Below are 19,841 nucleotides of genomic sequence, written 5' to 3' on the forward strand. Positions count from 1 at the left end.
TGGCTATTGAACCCGAAGTAATTTAACCTCCCACTCAAGTCTATAGGAGTAGGTGGTTTGTAGCCCTTTCCCACTACCGTACAACCAGTGACAAAATTTAGAAAATATGGACTTGTTGCAACATTGAAGGAGAGGTTGTTAAAAAACCAAAAATCGACACATTGAATGTCAACTTGTCGATGCACAACATTGTTCCATCTAGTACCCTCCAATGATGGTTGTGCTTTAGGTGTGTTTCTATGTACAAAATAACCATCAATAGAAGATTTATGTGGTCTACTAGAACCAACGGATGTGGAATTTGAACCTAAGGATCTAGCATTGGTAGGTGTGCAGATCCGTGGACCACAAAGAGAGCCCGCTATCCCTTGTATCTTCTTCGTCAAGGGTGATTGGGGTGCTTGGTCATAGCCCACATCATTTCATTATTAATCATGATCATTGTTTTAGCACAATCAAACTAATAATGGTGATTAGAAAATAATAAATGATTCTTAAAAGGGATACATACTTTGCAACTCGGAAATGGATGCCCTTATGGCCAATTTTGCCCTTTTCCTATTCAGCTTCTTCTCTTCTTGGGCACCGAGCAAAGCAATCATCTCTCTATTTATTTCCTTTGTAGTTTTATCACAACCCTTGTGTCACGCTTTCGTATACCTGCAAGGTGGTACTTCAAATGAGATGTGCCTCCACGAATTTGTTTTTTGCATTTTATGCATATCACACTATAATATGTTGTTCCTTCAAAGCCATATTTCGATGCAAAGTCTCTAGCCTCTTTATGGTGTGTACCCATGAATCCAAATGGAAATGCATCTATGGGGCCACTGCCAGATGCTGCAGCTGACCTAGATGTAGAGGAATCCATATTTGCCATTAAAATGTAAAATCAACCTATACATACAAAATAAGCCACAAATTTAGAAATTTAATAAACATATTTAGGAACAAACTATATTAGATTAAAACTTCATATAAGTTTAAACACAAGCTGAAACTTGAAAGAATAAAACAAAAAATGTAATAGGTTATAAAATTATTGAGAAAAGTAAAAGACAATATGATTTATTTTGGAAAATTTGCTAAAACATGGCGTCGGATATTAGTCACTACACTCTAAAATGTGTTAGAGAACATTGCAAATGGTATTCTAGAATCTCAATTAAGTTAGATGAAACTAAGGCAAGAAAAAATTATTTTTAACTCAAAAGAACAAGAATTTAGGAAACTTACTTGTGAATCCAGATTTGCTTGAAAAGAGCTTTGAATCCGCTCTAAATCCACTTGCAACCACTCTAGATCACTGCCAAACACTTCTTTTCTGCTCCTAAACCCTTTTCCACTCTCCAAGACGCTCAACGCACCAAATGAATTATGTTTTGGCATTTTATTGGGCATCTGAATTTTACTAGTAAAGCCTGCGAGAAATTGTTATCGTCGATAAGGGGCAAGTTATCACTGAGAAGTTTCCAACTTGTTCCTGATTTCTTGCGCTAAAACTTTGACTTTCCGCACGGCGTCTAGCTTCTTGCGAGAAGCCAATATATTAGTGCTATACCTACGCGATTTTGAGCTATGGTCAGAAGCATTCAATAACTTCATTCACAGCCCACAAACTTAAAGAAGACAAACAGATAATTCATATAATTTGCTAAATGTTTGATAATATTCCTTGGGCTTTCATAACAACAAATTGCGATCAGATTTACTAGGGACATTTTGGAATTGAAGTTAGAACCGGTTGGGCAATACACTTGAAAATACTTGATTGGATGAGGATGAGTGGATGACACCTCACCATTTAGCAATCCTTATTTCGATTTGCATCCTCTCTTGTTTGGAAATCTTCTCCTTGGGTTATTTCTTGGAATTGATATCTGGGCCTTGATTGTCTTGAAGTGGTTATGCTTCTTTCAAACTTGACCTAATATCTTAACCTAATTGATGGTTGTTTGGATCTAATCCTTTCCTCCTAGCCTTGCCTTCTATATCTCAGCCTCAAACTTGATTTTTACTTAATCCTTGTTATTTAATGGTAATGTAATGTGATTTCATCTCCATTGTACAATCCACGCAAATGTGGAATTAAACCTTTTTGCCTCTTAGGGAAATTGGACCATCATAAGGACTTAAATTTGCATCTTAATTACATCTTGTGGAGGATTGCTGGCTATAAGGACAATAGATCTCACGAATTTGCATTTAAAATTCTCCCAAGTCCCAAAAATGGGAAAATCAATGTCTATAGAGACTATTTTAGTTCCCGATTGCCTTTAGATTCATCTTGAAACCTTGTCCTAGCCCCCTTAGTGGAAATTTGATGCTTATGGGGACAAATCCATGTTGCAAATTCACTTCCATTTAAAATTTTCCAAGGGGAAACTTGATCCTTATAGGGGTAAACTAGTCCCTTTGAAGTTTTTCCTTACGAGTTCATTTAGTCACCCAAGGGGGAATTTAATGCCAATAGGGACAATTTTGGTCCCAATACAACTTCATTTGCAAATTTAAATCTTGAAGGGGAAATCAATGTCCATAATGACAAGTGGAAATTTTAAGTGCATAGGGACTAGTGGAAAATATGTGTCCATAGGGACAAATTGGGTCCTATTGTGAGGTTTTTAAACCATCGCCCCATTGTGAATGGGGACCCCCTCTTTTTGCTAGTAGGTTTAGATAGTAGATAACATAAGATATGTTTTTAATGTCCACCACATTACCACAAAGAGACCAAGGGACTATCAAAAAGGAAAAAGACTAGCCTACACCAAGATGCCAAACGACATTCAAGAAAAGAAAGCAAAGCAACAACAAGAAAATAACTACAACCAAGAAGGTGAGCAACCTACTAGTTGTCCTGGGCGACGGAGAAGAAACCCAAGACCGAAGGGTAGGTCCTCATGTGAGAAGAAGCCCCACATTGTCACTAAAGAACTCTATGAGAAGAGGAAGAAGAAGATCTCTACACTGCCTCGCCGATCTAGAGTAGCTAGAAGGGGGGGAGGACCAAGTTAACGCTTAGTACCCCAAGCTGGCTGAACCATCTTGAGAAAAGAAATAATGAGTTAGTTGGAGTGCAATCTTGAGGGGAGTTGGTGCTGAATGGAGTGGTCCTGAAGTCTCAAAGCCTCCTAGAGATAAAGTGCAGGGCATCACTGGTCAACGTATCTAAAAAAGGTGGAAAGGGATTGAACTCCTATAAACAAGCAGTAGAATCTCCCTCTAATCTCATAGTAAATAGGACAACAAAAGATGGAGTAGAACTTTGTCTCGATCTCCCCCAAGGTTCAAAGTTGCCAGATCTTGTCCTCTCTAAAAATTTGATGGTTAGTTTGGATTTCGAGCCAATGAGATCTCACTCTGAAGGAGCCAAGAGAGATGCAGAGAGCATGTGAATAGAGGTGGTATAGATACAAGGGGCACACAAAAATCCTGTCCTAGACCTCAAGAAATTGCTCCACATAGAAGGCTACCATAGGGCGAAGCCCCCCACTAGAATGGACCTACGTGATGTAATATATTGTTTGTAAATGTCCAATCTAATGTATTAGTTTAGCTCCTCTCATAGGAAAGGAAATGGGTAGGGGCATCCAAAGACTAGCTGAACGAAAGGAGTCAGTCAAGCTCTATCCCAATCGAGCCAAGAAGAGTTGCAACCTAAGCATACTAGCACCTGGCCCTACCACAAGTTTCAGACGTAGCAATAGATTCCAAGGAGTGGTAAGCAAGATAAGAGTACCTTTATCACCCCGCCAAGGAATCCACAAAGCACTGAAGACAATATAGGAACCAAACCAAGTCAAAGATCGTGCCAAACGTTAAGGGGTGGGCACCAAACTCAACAAAGACAATATTGTGGGACATGTGCTGCCTACACCTGATAATGTGTCGCATAAGAAGGGAGTGCACTCTAAATCCAATAGAGACCCATTCTAACTCCAATAGAGAGCAGCCCCAAACTATAAAGCCATAGAGTACCCTCGGTCTAATCAAGGTATCCATGAGAGTCATCTTGGACAAGGTGTCTTAGAAATGGTGTCAAAAACACTCTCCCCAAAATAGCCAGGGAACCATACCCCTTATTTTTACACGGTTTAAGGATTAAATGCATGCTGAAGTGAGGGCCAGAGAACATGACCCCTAAATAAGTGTATGAAGAAGAGATCTCCACCTCACTGCCCTAGAAAAAGAAGTGGAAATGATAGGTCTTAAGGCCATTGAAAACTACCTTGGTCTTTCCCAGGTTTATTGTCAACTGGCGAGAGTCACAAAAAGAAGCAAGGCCATCAAGCAGTCTTTGTAAGCCCTCAGGAGAGAAGGCTAGGTGGACCACGCCATCCACAAAGAGCAAGATGTATATCAAAACCTAGTCCAAGTAACAACCATCTTCAAGGAATGCTCCTGCATAAATCCCTCAAGACCATCAATATATATCCTGAAGAGGGTAGGACAAAGTGAAAACCCCTACTTCTCGCCAATGGTGCTTTGAATGAAACCTGAAACTATGGACTTATTCAAGATTCCTGAGTGGCTAAAAGAAGGCATAAAGAAAGAAGGGAAGAAAAGGTTCCTCCTATTGAACATATTGATATATTTTTTATAGAATTGGGAAAACAAGGGAACATGAACGAGCAAAGAAGATTCATAGGATCACTAGGGATGAGACAAGGTCTCGCACGGTGCATTTGGTTGTTCCTATAGGAGACAAGAATGGGGATGAGATCACTCCTAATGATTACCATACCTCCTCATTCAATGTTGGACCAACACCTACAAAGCAAGAGTTTGAGGAATTGAGGGGCAATGCAAATACTATAGAAGAAAGAGTGTGTAAACTGACAAAAGAAAACAATACAATGATAGAAAATTTAATGTTGAAAGAAATCATAAAGAAATATGTGAATCCAGCAAGGCGTGAGAATTCACCACTTGTCCCATATGTTACCGCTTCGCAGGATTCTCAGTGTGCTTGCAACATAGTAAAGAAATTGTTACATCCCAATTTTCGACCTAATTTTAAATATAGCCATTAAGGTTCACATGAAATCAGTTGACAGTTATATTTGTTATAATCCTACGAAATGGTAAGATGGTTAGTCATTATAATTTCATGTGAAGATAACATGCTAGTTGATTATTTATCACGAATTCATGGAATTGAAAAGGTGGTTAGCAGTTATGATTATTTATGATTAAATAACCTGTTATGGTAATATAATTTAACTGCAGAGAATTTCTTTGTAGGAAGCACGTCGAAGGGGTGGAAGCATTGTCAGAAAAGAATTGGACACAAGAGCATCACCATCACTAGGCAAATTGGTATGAATCCTGAATCACCATAGTTGAGGATTTAATGACTTGAACATCAAGATACAATCAATGAAAATGCACAAGCTATTAAATAAATAATTTAATTAAAATTAATTAATTAAAACATAATACGTACCTTAAAGGGTTGATTGATCTTTCTCAATATTATTTTAATATATACACCTATGTACGTACACATAGAGATAAATATAAAGTGAAACTATAACATAATGATGCCACCTCACAAATAAATCTGTGTACGTAGATAAATATAAAGAATAATAATTTTGATTTTTAAACCTTCAAATTTTCTTCCAACCTTTATCTTTCCTTTTTCCTTATTTGAAACCAATTGAACACTTCACGTTTTATATTGGCAAATATTATTAAGTTACGGAAGCCAAGGAATCACGTTCTCTTCTTTTTTAATAAAAGTCATTGGTGAGAGGTGGATATCCTTTTCCAAGCACTCGACTACCTTTCTCAAGATCGGCTTCCTTTATCAATTTTGACTCCTCCATTAATTTTGTCTTTCTTTTGCTCATAGTTTCTAAATTCATTCACCAGTCGAATCTCTACAAACTTCATTCGAAATCTCTGCAATTTTTAGCAGCATCCTTCTTGTTACAAGTCGGCTATATATTGTTCTTTGTTGGAGTTAATGGTTTCATATGCACACTGTGATTACGCCTGGTAATCAATTTGAAGAAGAGTTGAAATCCCTATTGTTACCAATCTATACCATGGCAGTAATCCTTCCCACAATTTCATGCCCATTTAGACATGCTGCCAGAAATCGTGAGTGTTATTTTGGTAAGAGCTGTGACTTGATCTTTGCAAATAAGGTGTGGCGAAGTAGCTGAGGGTTCAGCAAGACAATATTGTCAATTTGTCCAGGTTATTTGAAACACCCATAAACAATATTTCCAATTTGATTTCCTTGTATAAAAGGTACAATAACATCGAATTTCATAGCAGCAAGTTTCAGCATTTATCATCATGATATCTTGTTTACTATCTTGTTTGATTTTACAGATTGAACTTCTTTTAATTTAGCTTGTTCATGGCAAGTGATAGCCAAGTAACCTTAGTATGGATCCATAAATCATTATGCCAATGCATATTAGAATTAAACAATAAATTCTGCAATCTTTAAAAATATAAACTCTCAAATCACAGATTGTGAAATGCTGGAAGTACATAATCATCATGAAATCAATAAGAGTCAATTGCTCTAAAAATTCCGACACCTAGGACTCACCCGGTTGTATAGCCAAGGAAAAAGGTGAAGAGGTGAGAGAAAGGAATCTGCAATAACATGAAACAGAATTAGTTATGATATAACAATGTTTATCTTTTTTAAAAGGAATCATTTAATAGCTCATGCATGGTCATGTTTGTTGTATTCTCCTGTTGTCAAGTCGAGTGGTGTGATTAGATACCAGGATGCACAATGGATGACAAGATGTTCCATGTCTATTCCGGGTAGGGAGGGTCTTTCTCGTTAGAGATTGTGTGGGGATAAGTTATGGTCCGAGGTTGGGTGGTTAAGCCCCTGACAATGTTTCCCCTCTCCACAAGATGTCGGACGTGCATCAAATAAAGAGAAGCTATGCATTCAATGTTTGTCGGAAATAAGTTTTTTTTTATGATGTATATTCAAGTTGAAAGTAAGATTAATTGAGTTGTATCATCGTTACAGTTATTTCTTTAAATGAAAGCAACTCTTATCATCAATATAATTGGCAACTAGTTAGATCAGTTGATCTTCTAACTTGGCATGGAATATATTTATTTGAGAGATAGATTTATCTGATGGATTGTTATTTCAGTGTTTCATTTATAAGAGTAATGATTATGAGCATATCATCTAATCTTATGTTAATGCCACAGCTAAGCAATAGGAAGGAAAGGAATGATACAGTGGTATCTGATGTCCTAAATGATATAGTGGTATTTGAAGCCCTAAATGATACAATGGTATTAACGCCCCAAATGATTCAGTAGTATCTGATGCCCTCAACGATCCAATGGTAATTGATGCCCTAATTGAAACAGCGGTATGTGATGCCCTAATTGATATGGTGGTATTTGATGGTAATCGTCATTTGATTTTGATATAGTGGTATTTGTGAACTAACTTGGGTGTTTGCAGAAGCAATCCTAGATTGATTTCGGTTTCGAATTCCATGGTATGTAGATTTTAGTTTCCATAGTAAATTTATTGATGGTGTTTTCAAATGTTAGTTATGAGTTTTCTGTTTAAGTAATTGTAACTGTTAAATCTCATTCACATGAACATAACTGAATTAACTGTCTTCCTATGAAAATGAAGTAATAACTGTATTATTTGAATATGTTAGTTTTTAATTAAGACCAGGATAATGCGGTTGTTACATATGGTATCAAAGAGTTGGGTTCAATGTTGAAACCTTGGGCCCAACACTATTTCTAGAAAGAAAAAAAAAACTGAGAATGTAATTTTGAAAAAAAAATATTTTACATAACTGGATATTACAATCAAAACTAGAAAAATCACACCGAAAAATCATCCAGAATAACCGGGGAAGGGCTGAGATGAAATGGACAGATGGATAAACTACAAAATCATAAAGATGAAACAAAACTAGGGAAAATTATATGATTGGCAAGTCGAGCAATGGTGATTGGGTCGTTGAGCCCATCGGAAATCCTTGGCCAAGGTAGTTTATAGGCATGTTTGTCCTCTAATGACCACTTGATGTCAGTAGCGCTAGTTATGCAAGCATGACCGTTTCATAACTGTGTAGACATTTTGAACACCGGGATGCTCGGGTAGCAAGACCAAAATGATACATGTGCTTTATCCCAGGAGGGAGGGCTATTCTCAATAGAGAATGAGAAGATTAAACTTGATCCAAATGCCGAGGCTAGGGCAATCCAACCAGCTCCTACAACCTTGATGAGATGTTATCTTATGTTGATTAAACGACAAGGCCATTTTGTGCTCCAGTATGGAATAAACACACTTGCATCATTGAAACGATCAATGCTTATATATAAATGTAACTTTTGTTTGGCATAAAACAATTACATTGACAAGATGGGCATGAAAGCCTAGGTCACACAAATGGAAAAGATAAACTTCCAAATATTTACAAGTGACTGGTGAGCTACTCAACAAGAATCTTATGAGAATTTGTTTCAGATGCTTATGATCTTGAATAGATGTATGATGATCTTGCATGGTATATCATGTTTTTACCCTTTGATACACTATTATACATGTATAATACACATGCGATGTTGACTTTACATACTGAGCTATTGTATATTGTTTTGGAGATGAAGTGTATATTCTATCATGAGATGATTATTCTAATGAAATGTTATTGTGATAAGATGGGCATGAAGGCCGAGGTTACATAAATGGAAAAACATGGATCTATTAATTCTTTTCAGGTGATCTGTAAGTTTGCAAGGATGATCTACTCATTAATGAGTGTCATATGCCAGATGATATGTATTAAGAGACTTAAACTATGTGATCAAGTTATGATCTAGAACTTGCTAGTTGAAGGATTCCAATTTTGAATACTTATCTTACTTTCAGTTATTAAACCCTAAAAAATCCTCTTATATGAAGATATCAATATGGGAATCGAACTAATGATATGGTGAGTGTCTACATGAGTATGACAGGAATATGAAATAGAATATCCTACAACATGATCAACACAAGTGATGCTGAGGTAACCAAAAGTATGGTAAAGTGAACTCACGTGAGTGTGTGTTTAATTTTATAATATCATTCTGGAAGTATTTAAGTAAAAATAGACCTTGAGTTTTGGTCATGATTTAGATTTTGATCCAATTTTGAAAAGAAATGATATCATGATACTATATATGCATCTTGTATTTGGAATAATCTTTTAGTGTCTAAATTTGCAGAAATCATTGAGGACGATGAAACACAAAGGGGAATGGTACGTTATATTCCAATTTTTAAAATACTCCTTTATAATGTTCGTTACAATTTCAAGTTCATCGAGGACAATGAAACACAAGGCGAATGGTATGTTACATCCCAATTTTCGACCTAATTTTAAATATAGCCGTTGAGGTTCACATGAAGTCAGTTGACAGTTAAATTTGTTATAATCCTGCAAAATGGTAAAATGGTTAGTCGTTATAATTTCATGCGAAGATAACATGCTAGTTAATTATTTATCACGAATTCATGGAATTGAAAAGGTGGTTAGCCGTTATGATTATTTATGATTAAATAACTTGTTATGGTAATATTATTTAACTGTGGAGAATTTCCTTGTAGAAAGCATGTCGAAGGGGTGGAAGCATTGTCAGAAAAGAATTGGACACGAGAGCATCACCATCACTGGGCAAATGGGTATGAATCGTGAATCACCATGGTTGAGGATTTAATGACTTGAATATCAGGATAAAATCAATGAAAATGCACGAGCTATTGTTGTCGGTAAATATTGTATAGCCGACGGGTAGATTAGAACCGAAAGGTTGTGTGATAGTTAAGTCACCCCTTCAGACAGATATATGTACTTGAACAAAAAGCAAACATTTGGGGGAATCATATCGAATATTGTAGTATCTTCTGTATACATGCGAATAATAACAGGAATACTTTTGTGTTACATGTTCTTGTCTAATGTCTGTGATGACATGAAGAAATAGATGTCTTTTTTATCCTTTTTGTGAACATTTGTTTATAACATGCTGAACTTTGTCATCCTTTAAGTATGATATTTTGTACTTTTTAATGTATAAGATATGAACGTATGGCATAGAAATGATAATCGGAATTGTGTCTAAAAGGGTTCATTTTGTTGATAAAAATCTTTCTTCATGAATGTTTGGCATGGGTAGATCTTCCTGCAATCGAAGAGATTGCAAAGACTGTTAATTGAATACTAATGCTTTTTCTTTATAAATTAATAAATATAAATAAATGTTTGTAGGAAGTCTTGTGTGCATTGAATGATGACCGCAGGTATCCAAGCCAAGTCGGAATCAGTCAAAACAGCTCAAGCGAAGGTCTAGCATTTTGGAATCGCAAGTATTAAAGGAGGTGTGTCATGGCACCATTATAGCTAGGAAACTTAGCAACAAAACTAGAAGGGACTTGTTCGGTAGCATAGAAAAGGGACTTGTTCCAACAAAATAAGAGGGACCTGATGAAGCGGCTAAACGGGAGAGCAAGCATCTAGGCAATCAGTTAAACATGCAAGGAATTGTTGCACGATACCTGGATTCCTAGAAGTCATTCAAGTCATATAGCAGAGCAGATCTAGCATCCGCTATGCTCTGTATTTATGGGAACTTAAGAAGATACCCGGTGTTTACTTATTATGTTGCATGTTTGCATGAATCTTGAGCTGTAATGAACTATCCTCTATGAGGAAGTCGTGATTGTAAGAATCTGTTATTTCCTTTCTTTTAAATAAGACCTTGTCTGTAGCTCAAAGGTCAAGTAGGAATGAACTAATAGAGTTAGGCAAATATTCTGTTGTTTTTAAAGTGTAACATTGCCTACTGAATGAATACATGAGTTTATTGAGTTTCTACACTTCAATCTGAGTTGATCTTTTCTTCACTCTTCCGTGGGGGCCCACGCGAGAGGTGGAGTTTACTTTAGCAATTAGGAGTTAGACTCAACTTTCTAAGTTAAGTTTAGAACTGCTTTTCCTACAGCAACTAGAAACAGAACCAGTCACTGTTCCTGCAGCTGTACGTGCATAGATGTATGGTTAAGTAGTTATCTAAGGTTTCTTCCAAACATAAGATAGTTGTCTTTTTTTTTGATAAAATAGGTTTCCTTAATGGTTATTTTATTCAAGGTAGTAGTGACTTTTAGTAGAGGCTAGAGCATATACTTTGCAGACACCATCTCAAGTTCACGCTCCCAAATTGAAATTTAATGAAGACCAGCATGTTACTTTGGTAGTAAAGGATGTCCAATCCTTCAACTAAAAAGGTGTTATATTGGCTCGACATTTTTGCCGCCGTTGTCGGGGATGGTGTCAGTCTAATGTTCACTATCGAGTCACTTAGTTTCATTCTTTAGTATTTTGCATGCATAGGAGAAGAGACCACCTTGGAAGATTTCTTCCCAACTTCAATCACGAAGATCCCTTTCATCCTGATCCTAAAGCAGAAGAAAGAGAAGAAGAAGAACTATTTGAGAACGTGTTTGCAAAAGTACCTGATCAAAGTACAATCACCAGCCACATTTGAAGAATCCTTTCATTTAAATGATCTTTTTGCTGAGCTAGAATATCAAGATAATCCATTAGCTCTAGTCATTTACCAACCACCACTAGGAAATCCACAAATGGCAGCTGCTCAGGCTACCTTTCCCTTTCCAATTCCCACTCAACAGGGTAATCAAAATCTGAAAAATATACCCTCAACTGCCCTTCCAAAGTTCTATGGCCTCATTACTGAAGACCCAGAAACCTTTCTCTTTGAGTTTGACATTCTTTGCCGAAGTTATGATTACACCACAGATGCTCATAAACTGAAGTTGTTTCCATCAACTCTAAAAGAAGCTGCCTTGAGATGGTTTATGAGTCTAGGAGCTAATGCTGTGGCAAATTGGCCAACTATGAGTAACTTGTTCCTTACTAAATATAAGGACTATTGTAGGGGCCATGACTTAAAAGGGGATGACATTTTCAAAATGTCACAGAAGGAGGATGAAACTTTGGAGGACTATGTTGCACAATTCATGTTCAACTTGCAGCACAATACACAGCATCAGCTGAATGAGGAGTCTCAAAAGCATTTCTTTTTAAAAGGAGTGCATGAAAAGAGTATGGAAGCCTCAGACTTAATGGTTGGAGGTGACATTACACAGAAGACGTGGGCTGAAATACGGAACATTTGCTTGAACTATTCCAAAGCAACAATAAAAAAAGGACGAGGCTTGAGGGACTTACTCCAAAAATCTCTTGGTGCCAGAGTATCCAAGACAAAGCTGTCAAACCTCTTATCAGATTTTAAGCAAGACATCATTAATGATGTCGCTACACAACTGGACACCATGCAAGCACGGAGGAAGGAGGATGCTAACATTATGTTAGCCAAATACCACCCTCACTACAGAGAAAAGAAACGTAAGTGTCGATGCAAGCCTATTGCCAGTCTAGAGTCACAGCACGTGCCTACTGAATTCAAAGCAATTGATGAAGACGGAGAAGTCCTCTATGTTGCTCAACGAAGGTCTTGGGCTTCAAAATCAGGTATTCCCCAAGATCCACTTCATAATTGTAGTGGTAATAGTCAATGGCAATAGCAGCAACATGGTGGTTATAATAATTGGCAGCAGCCTAGCCAAGGTTGGCAGCAACCCAGCAAGGTTGGCATCAGCCTAGCCAAGGTTTGCAGCAACCTAACCAAGGTTGGCAACAACCCCAGCAAGATTGGCAGCAACCTAACTAGGGTTGGCAGCAACACCACCACCAACAAGCCTTGATGCAGCCTCCTCAACAGCAAGCCTTAATGCCTCCTGCAGCCAATACAACCCCTCCAAAACAGCCACAGTTGCCTACACGGCCTTCGCCTAATCCCAATAATGCAAAGCCTTCAACCCAGCAACAAAGCTATTCCATCACCTTAAATGACATTCATTTACGATCTAGAACGACACTCGCATCACCTCAGCAACCCATTATAATAGAAGTTGATGATACCTCTGCTAAGTTAGTTCAAGAGCCTGCAACCACTGTTTCTCTTGCAGCAAAGAAACCACCATTTCCTGGTAGGCTAACAGAGCAAGCTCCACGGGTTGAAAACCAAGCCATACTGGATTTGCTTGAACAGCTTAAGCAAATGACAGTAAAAATTATGTTGCTAGATGCAATAAAGGAAGTACCCATATATACAAAAGCTATCAAAGAAGCCTGTACTAAAAATCCAGGTAGGAAAAAGGATCCAAAGACTATCCATGTCCTTGGCCAGCTTTCTGATTTTATGCTTGATAACCTTAAGATACCCAAGTATGTAGACCCTGGAAGTCCAGTAGTAACACTTGCCATTCAAGGAATACAAGTGCAGAATGTCCTAATAGACTTAGCAGCATCCATTAATGTAATGACCAAAGAAGTCATGTCCAAATTAAATATCATTGGTCTCAGAGAAACGCCAACAATTTTGCAATTAGCAGATAGTTCAACCATTATTCCTGATGGTATGTTAGAAGATGTCACTGTTACACTACATTCATGGGATTACCCAATTGATTTTGTGGTACTCTCTCCAAAGACAAGTATTGAAGGGTATCCTATCATTCTAGGGCGACCATGGTTAGCCACAACAGATGCTTATATTGCATGCCGATCAAGGAAGATGACCATTTCAGATGGTGTGAACACTAAAAACTTAACCTTGTATTCTCCCGCTCAGCCTTTGCTGCAGGATGATCAAGTTGTCTTGCCAAATTTAGGTGATTCTGATATGGACATAGATTCTATTAAACAATTGATGATGATCTCAAGGGACTCATTTGTAAATATTAAAGAGGATGATGTCATTTCCTCTATCATATTGAATGAGTATGGAATACAACCTGCAACATGTTCCGAAAAGGATTGTGTTTTAGAAAATATTCTGCCACTACCATGTGAACTTCACTATTCTGAGTCTGCACAGCTTCTACACTCACTCCTGCCACATGAAATAGACTCACCACCAATTGCTCAGATTTCAATGGCTAAGAAAGTAGATAGAATAGCAATTGCCCCAGAGTGAAAACTAAACGTGAGTAAATCCTTATCTCAGGCACAACATAGCGACATCCTACAACTGTTACAAAAACACCAAGATGCTTTTGCTTGGGATTATACAGATATGAAAGGTTTGGACCCAACACTTTGTACTCATAGAATCTATATAAGTCCCGATTGCAAACCTGTAAGACAACCTCAGCATAGGATAAACCCAGCATTACGAGATATTGTCAAAAATGAACTCCAAAAGTTACTCAATGCTGGCTTTATATATCCTATTTTAGACAGTCAATGGGTTTCACCATTGGTTATTGATCCAAAAAAGGGGGGAAAATGGTGAGTCGGTATAGATTATAGAGAACTCAACTCAGCTACCAAGAAAGACCATTTCCCGCTGCCATTTGTAGATCAAGTTCTTGATAATCTTGCAGGAAAGTAGTACTTTTCCTTCTTGGATGGGTTCAGCAGCTATAATCAAATCCAAATAGCACCAGAGGATCAAGACAAGACCACATTCACATGTCCATGGGGAAGGTTTTCTTATTCAGTCCTACCATTTGGTTTATGCAATGCACCTACAACTTTCCAAAGAGTTGTTATTAGTATTTTTTCTGATATATCTGCAAATTGCTTGGAGGTATATATGGACGACTTCACCACATATGGGCAGGCCTTTGAAGAAGCTAAAGAAAACTTGGAAAAAAATTTGCAAAGATGTAAAGACTACAACTTGTCCTTAAACAGTGAAAAGTGTTTCATGATGATGCAGGAAGGTGTGGTGTTGGGACACTTTATTTCCCCCAAAGGAATTGAAGTAGATCCAGCAAAGATAGAGGTTATATGCACATTTGTCTGTACCAGCTAAATTGAAAGATGTCAGGAGTTTTCTAGGACATGCAGGGTACTATCAGCGTTTTATCAAGGATTTCAGTCAAATTGCAGCCTCTTTTTATAATTTGCTTCAAAAGGATGCAGAGTTCGTATGGAATTCTAATTGCACAAAAGCATTCCTGCAACTTAAGGAAGTACTCTCAACAGCACCAGTTCTCCAAGGACCAAATTGGGAGCTACCTTTTCACATACATACTGATGCCTTAGATCACGCCATTGAAGCAGTACTTGGCCAAAAAATGGATTCAGTGGACCATGCAATTTACTATATCAGTAAAAATCTCCAAGGAGCCGAGTATAATTACACTGTAACTAAGAAAGAATTGCTCGCTGTAGTTTATGCTCTAAATAAATTTAGACATTATGTTATAGGCTACCAGATATTTGTACATACAAATCACTCCGCCATCAAATATCTAATGAATAAACCGACAATCTCTGGACGTTTGGCTCAGTGGTTACTATTGATGCAAGAATTCGACATTATCATTATTGACAAACCAAGTAAGGCAAATGTTGTAGCTGATTTCTTATCTCATCTTCAAACACCTAATGATCCTGCAACCATAGAAGACAGCTTTCCCGATGAGCATCTCTTTCTTTTGTCAGCACAAAACCCTTGGTATGCTGACATTGCCAACTACCTAACCACTGGTAAAACACCTTCACATTTCTCTGCAAAGGAAAGACGGTTGTTGGCAGAGAAGAGTGTCAACTTTTCATGGATCTCTGGATTCATGTTTTATACTAGACCAGATCAGGTGACACAAAGATGTCTCAGAGAGGATGAGACTTATGATGTTCTCTGCACTTGTCATGATGAGCCCTGTGGTGGCCACTTTGCTTCCAATAGAACCGCATTGAAGATTTTAAGTAGAGGCTACTACTAGCCCACACTTCACAAGGATGCAGCTCAATATACCAAAAGATGTGACAAATGAAATAGAATGAGTCGACCAACGAAAACAGATGAGATGCCCCTGCAGCCACAAATAGTGATAGCACCATTTGATAAATGGGGGATCGATTTTGTTGGCCCTATTGAGCCACCTTCAGAAAAAAAGAGTTACATTCTGGAATGCACTGATTATGTCACCAAATGGGCAAAAGCCAAACCAATGAAATAATGTTGCAAAGTTCCTGTGCGAATGTATCTTTACAAGGTTTGGCGCTCCAAGAGAATTACAATCAGATCAAGGCCCTCAGTTGACATCTAATTTGATAGCTACTCTCATGGAAGAATACAAAATTCGGCATGGCAAATCCTCTCCGTATCATCCACAGGCCAATGGATAGGTTGAAGTGACAAATAGAGAGCTGGAAAACATACTCACTAAAACAGTGTCCTTGCATAGGAAAGATTGGGCGGCTTGACTTCCAGAACATACAGAACAGCATGGAAATCTACCACTGGGTTTATGCCTTTTGAACTCCTATATGGAAAGACAGCTGTCATGCCCATTGAATTTGAGCATAAAACTCTACGGACAGCTTTGGAACTTGGTATTACTCTTCCTGCAGCACAACAGGATCAAATTTTGCATCTCAATGAGTTGGACGAATGGTAGAAGTCAGCCCTTCGCAACACAGAGCTAATTTAGAGTCAGAGGAAGCAGTGGCATGACAAATTTATCAAAGATAGAGAGTTCTATGTCGATGATTGGGTGCTCCTGTATGACTCCAGTTATCAACACCACCAAGGGAAATTTTAGACCAGATGACTTGGTCCATATGAAATTGTAGCAATTTTTAACAATGGAGCAATTCAACTGTCAATAATTGATCCGATCAAGTTCAAACTCCTGGTTAATGGGCACCGCCTGAAGATATATCACAAACCAGCAACCCGGGAGGAATTTCTTCAACAGTTCAACACACAAGCAACATCACTTACTGTAGCCACTCTGTCTGAGTCTTCCACTCAGACACCTGCAGCCCCTTGAATTTATTTCAAGGCGTTCATAATAAAATTTCGCATTTTATGTGAAATCCATTTCCTTTTCCGCTTCACTCCATCTCATCTTCTTGTCTTTCCATAACCACTCCACTTCATTAATTGCTATAGTACGGTACTACTTGGAGCACCCTCCCTATCGCACATCAGGTCGGTTACACTTGACCCCTCTGCATTTATTTAATTTATTATTTATTTAGAAAATTGTGTTATTTCGATTTTCAGATTTTGCAATCTCTAAGGTCTGGTGGGACCCAATCTCTGATAAGTTGGGGGGAGGGAAAATCGAAATCATAAATTGAAATCATAAGTTGATCTTAATTTGGCATGTATAATGTATGGGGGAAAGGTCACCTCAGTGATGAGCTGGCGGACCTTTGTACTTCCGTGGTGTGCGAGAAATAATTAAAAAAACCAGCCATTAAATTATGATTTCATACAAAGCACATAACCCCTCATTAATATGGCGTATGTTTTGAGCACGATCTTCATCTTCATTATGTTTTGGTGATTAAAATGCCGTCATGTAGTACTGAAGAATATGATATTTAGAAGTGCTTAAAAATTGTTTTTTTCCCCCAATACACCATTGTTCAAACTGAAAACCCCTGTAGCTATTTCCACTCAAATTTTCAATCACCCACAGTTCAACTCATCAACTATAGCATTCCTCAAAGGATAACATGGGTGGAGAACCTCAGAGGCATGAACCAGGGGATCACAGAGTCTTGCTGGCAAACCTAGCAACATGCAATTTGTTCCAACAGCAGGGTTGGCTAGCTTACTGCCTCAGCCTCAAGCAATTTGATCAACAAATTGCGTTGCAATTTCATAATACGCTACGGGATGGATATGAAAATATCAAGGGTATCAGGATAGAATTTACAAAACAGGTGGTGGCAGAGGTTACTGATCTACCTACAGACGGGGAGCGATGGACAGAAGATATGGATGCACAAGCCGCAAAGGCACAATTCACAGTGCATGGAGACCCTCTGCTGGAGGAAAACAAGAAACAAGGTACATTACGGTTATCTCTTCCCCTCCAATTCATTCAACCTGTTGAGTTTACCATAAGGTATTTTACCTATAAAGGACAGTATACCTATTTACATGCTGTTCATTTCAAGATTTTGAGTGGTCTGCGACATGGTGACTATCCTGTAAATCTCCCTAGTTTCCTTTACAATATTTTTAAAAGGCAAGCTGCCTATGTGCAACAAGGAAAGACCCAGTCGACATCCCACCATTGCTTAATAAGAGCCATAATTGAAAGGGAACTGGCTAGGTAGCATCTAGGGGCATGGAATGATTTTGTAAAACTCAAAACAGTGGGACCCCAAAGGGGTGGACCTAAAGGGCAAGGAATGGGGACAAGAGAGAAAACTACCGTAGGAGTTAGAAAGGTAGTACATAAAACAGTTCAAGAAGCTTCAGCTTCTGTGTCCACACCCAAGACTATGAAAAAGAGAATTCCACCTTTAGAGGCTTCAACCTCTAAAAGGAGAAAATCACACACAGATACCACAAGGAAAGGTTTAGAGGAAGCACCTCCAGTGCCACAGGAAACCATACCTAACCGTAATAAAGGAAAATCTGTTGATAATAAGGGTAAACAAGCAATCTCTACCTCTGTAGTTGTTGATTTAGAATCTCCAATGCATACGCCTGCACAATCTCCAAAGCATGCAATCCATACCCCTGAACATGGAAATGTTCCTAAGAAAGCTTCTCCAAAGCCAAATAGCCCTAATATTAGCTTTGTTAATATTAATAGTGACACGAACTCTTCGGAGAAAATAATGTCTGGTTTTGAATAGCAAGCACCAGAGGCCGAAGATTTGCCACTAGAAGAGTACCCATCATTTGCACAGGAAACAGTCCAAGAAATTTTTGAGACATTTCAAACTAATAAGGCTATGGTGCTATATACTGCAGCCACTGTGCCTTTAGAAAATATGCCTTCAGAAAATGTGCCTTCACAAAACATGCCTTCAGAAAAAAATGATAGCCCTGTAGTTCATCACCACTTGGAAGATGACAACCTTGTTGCTCATCAAGATGACAACCCTGTTGCTCGTCACCACTCTGAAAACGACAGCCCTGTTATTCGTTGCCACACACCACTAAACATTTCTACTCCATTAACAATCAGTCTTAGTTTGTACCAACAGTTTCAATGGGAAAAGTCAAACTGGGACCTAGAAAGGAAACAATTGCTCAGAACTATAAATGAACAAGCACAGCAAATTGAAAAAAAAGATAGTGAAATCACGGTCCTGCAGCAATGTGCCACAAAGGTGACAGAGCTCATTCCAGAGCTTATGAACTGCAAGTCACCATACCCAGTTTATACACTGTTCTTAAAGGAACAAATGATTAATTTTCAATTGTCTCAAATTACCCGGGGGTTGAATCCTTCTTTGCACACTCCCCATGATTTTTATGCAGCATTCAAATCAGTCCCAATGGCTCTGCAGAATCTTCTCTGTGAGCTATATGTCCATAACATTGTTGTTCTAGATGATAGGGATTGGAATTCGTTGTTATATGTGGGGGATGTACAATTCAGAGCGATCATGCCATGGATGCAAAATGAGATCAGTCAAGGGAATCAGGCTGCCCCTTATAGGGAAAAAGAAATGTTGGAACCACTGTACATTCGGCCTGAGGTACAAAATACTCACAAGGTGTTCTTTGATTGGCTCTTTGTTACTAATAATGCAAGTGGTCCTGCTAAGATTTACCCTATCCGAGAGAAGGTATTTCTAGATTGGGAACAGCATTGTTCCAAAATTACTCCTGACGCCATAAGGGCTTCTACTCAAAGATGGGTCCGATTGTCACAAGATCTGAAAACAAGGGAATTACACTCTCCACAAAATTTGCAGATGGCTATTAGTAGGATGCCCAAGTATATGATGCTAGGCAGAAGTCAAAAG

The 19,841-nt window shown here is 38.2% G+C and overlaps 1 long non-coding RNA gene and 1 pseudogene across 4 annotated transcripts in view; both read right to left on the reverse strand.

The window, feature by feature from the left end:
* LOC149554885 (embryogenesis-associated protein EMB8-like) overlaps positions 1 to 19,841 on the reverse strand; it is an 84,524-nt pseudogene that overhangs the window by 50,237 nt on the left and 14,446 nt on the right. The window lies entirely within an intron of this gene.
* On the reverse strand, positions 554 to 1,940 carry LOC149554888 (uncharacterized). Of its 3 annotated transcripts, none has more exons than XR_016364424.1 (3): positions 1,237 to 1,940; positions 796 to 851; positions 554 to 660 (listed from the first exon to the last, which is right to left on the reverse strand). It is a non-coding gene; the product is annotated as an uncharacterized LOC149554888 (long non-coding RNA). The 3 variants fall into 3 exon arrangements; XR_016364426.1 differs by having other exon boundaries at positions 796 to 897; positions 1,237 to 1,925; XR_016364425.1 differs by having other exon boundaries at positions 554 to 897; positions 1,237 to 1,921.

Source organism: Cupressus sempervirens, chromosome 5 (genome assembly GCF_028749045.1).
Source record: "Cupressus sempervirens isolate cs-2001-9-10 chromosome 5, ASM2874904v1, whole genome shotgun sequence".
NCBI lineage: Eukaryota > Viridiplantae > Streptophyta > Pinopsida > Cupressales > Cupressaceae > Cupressus > Cupressus sempervirens.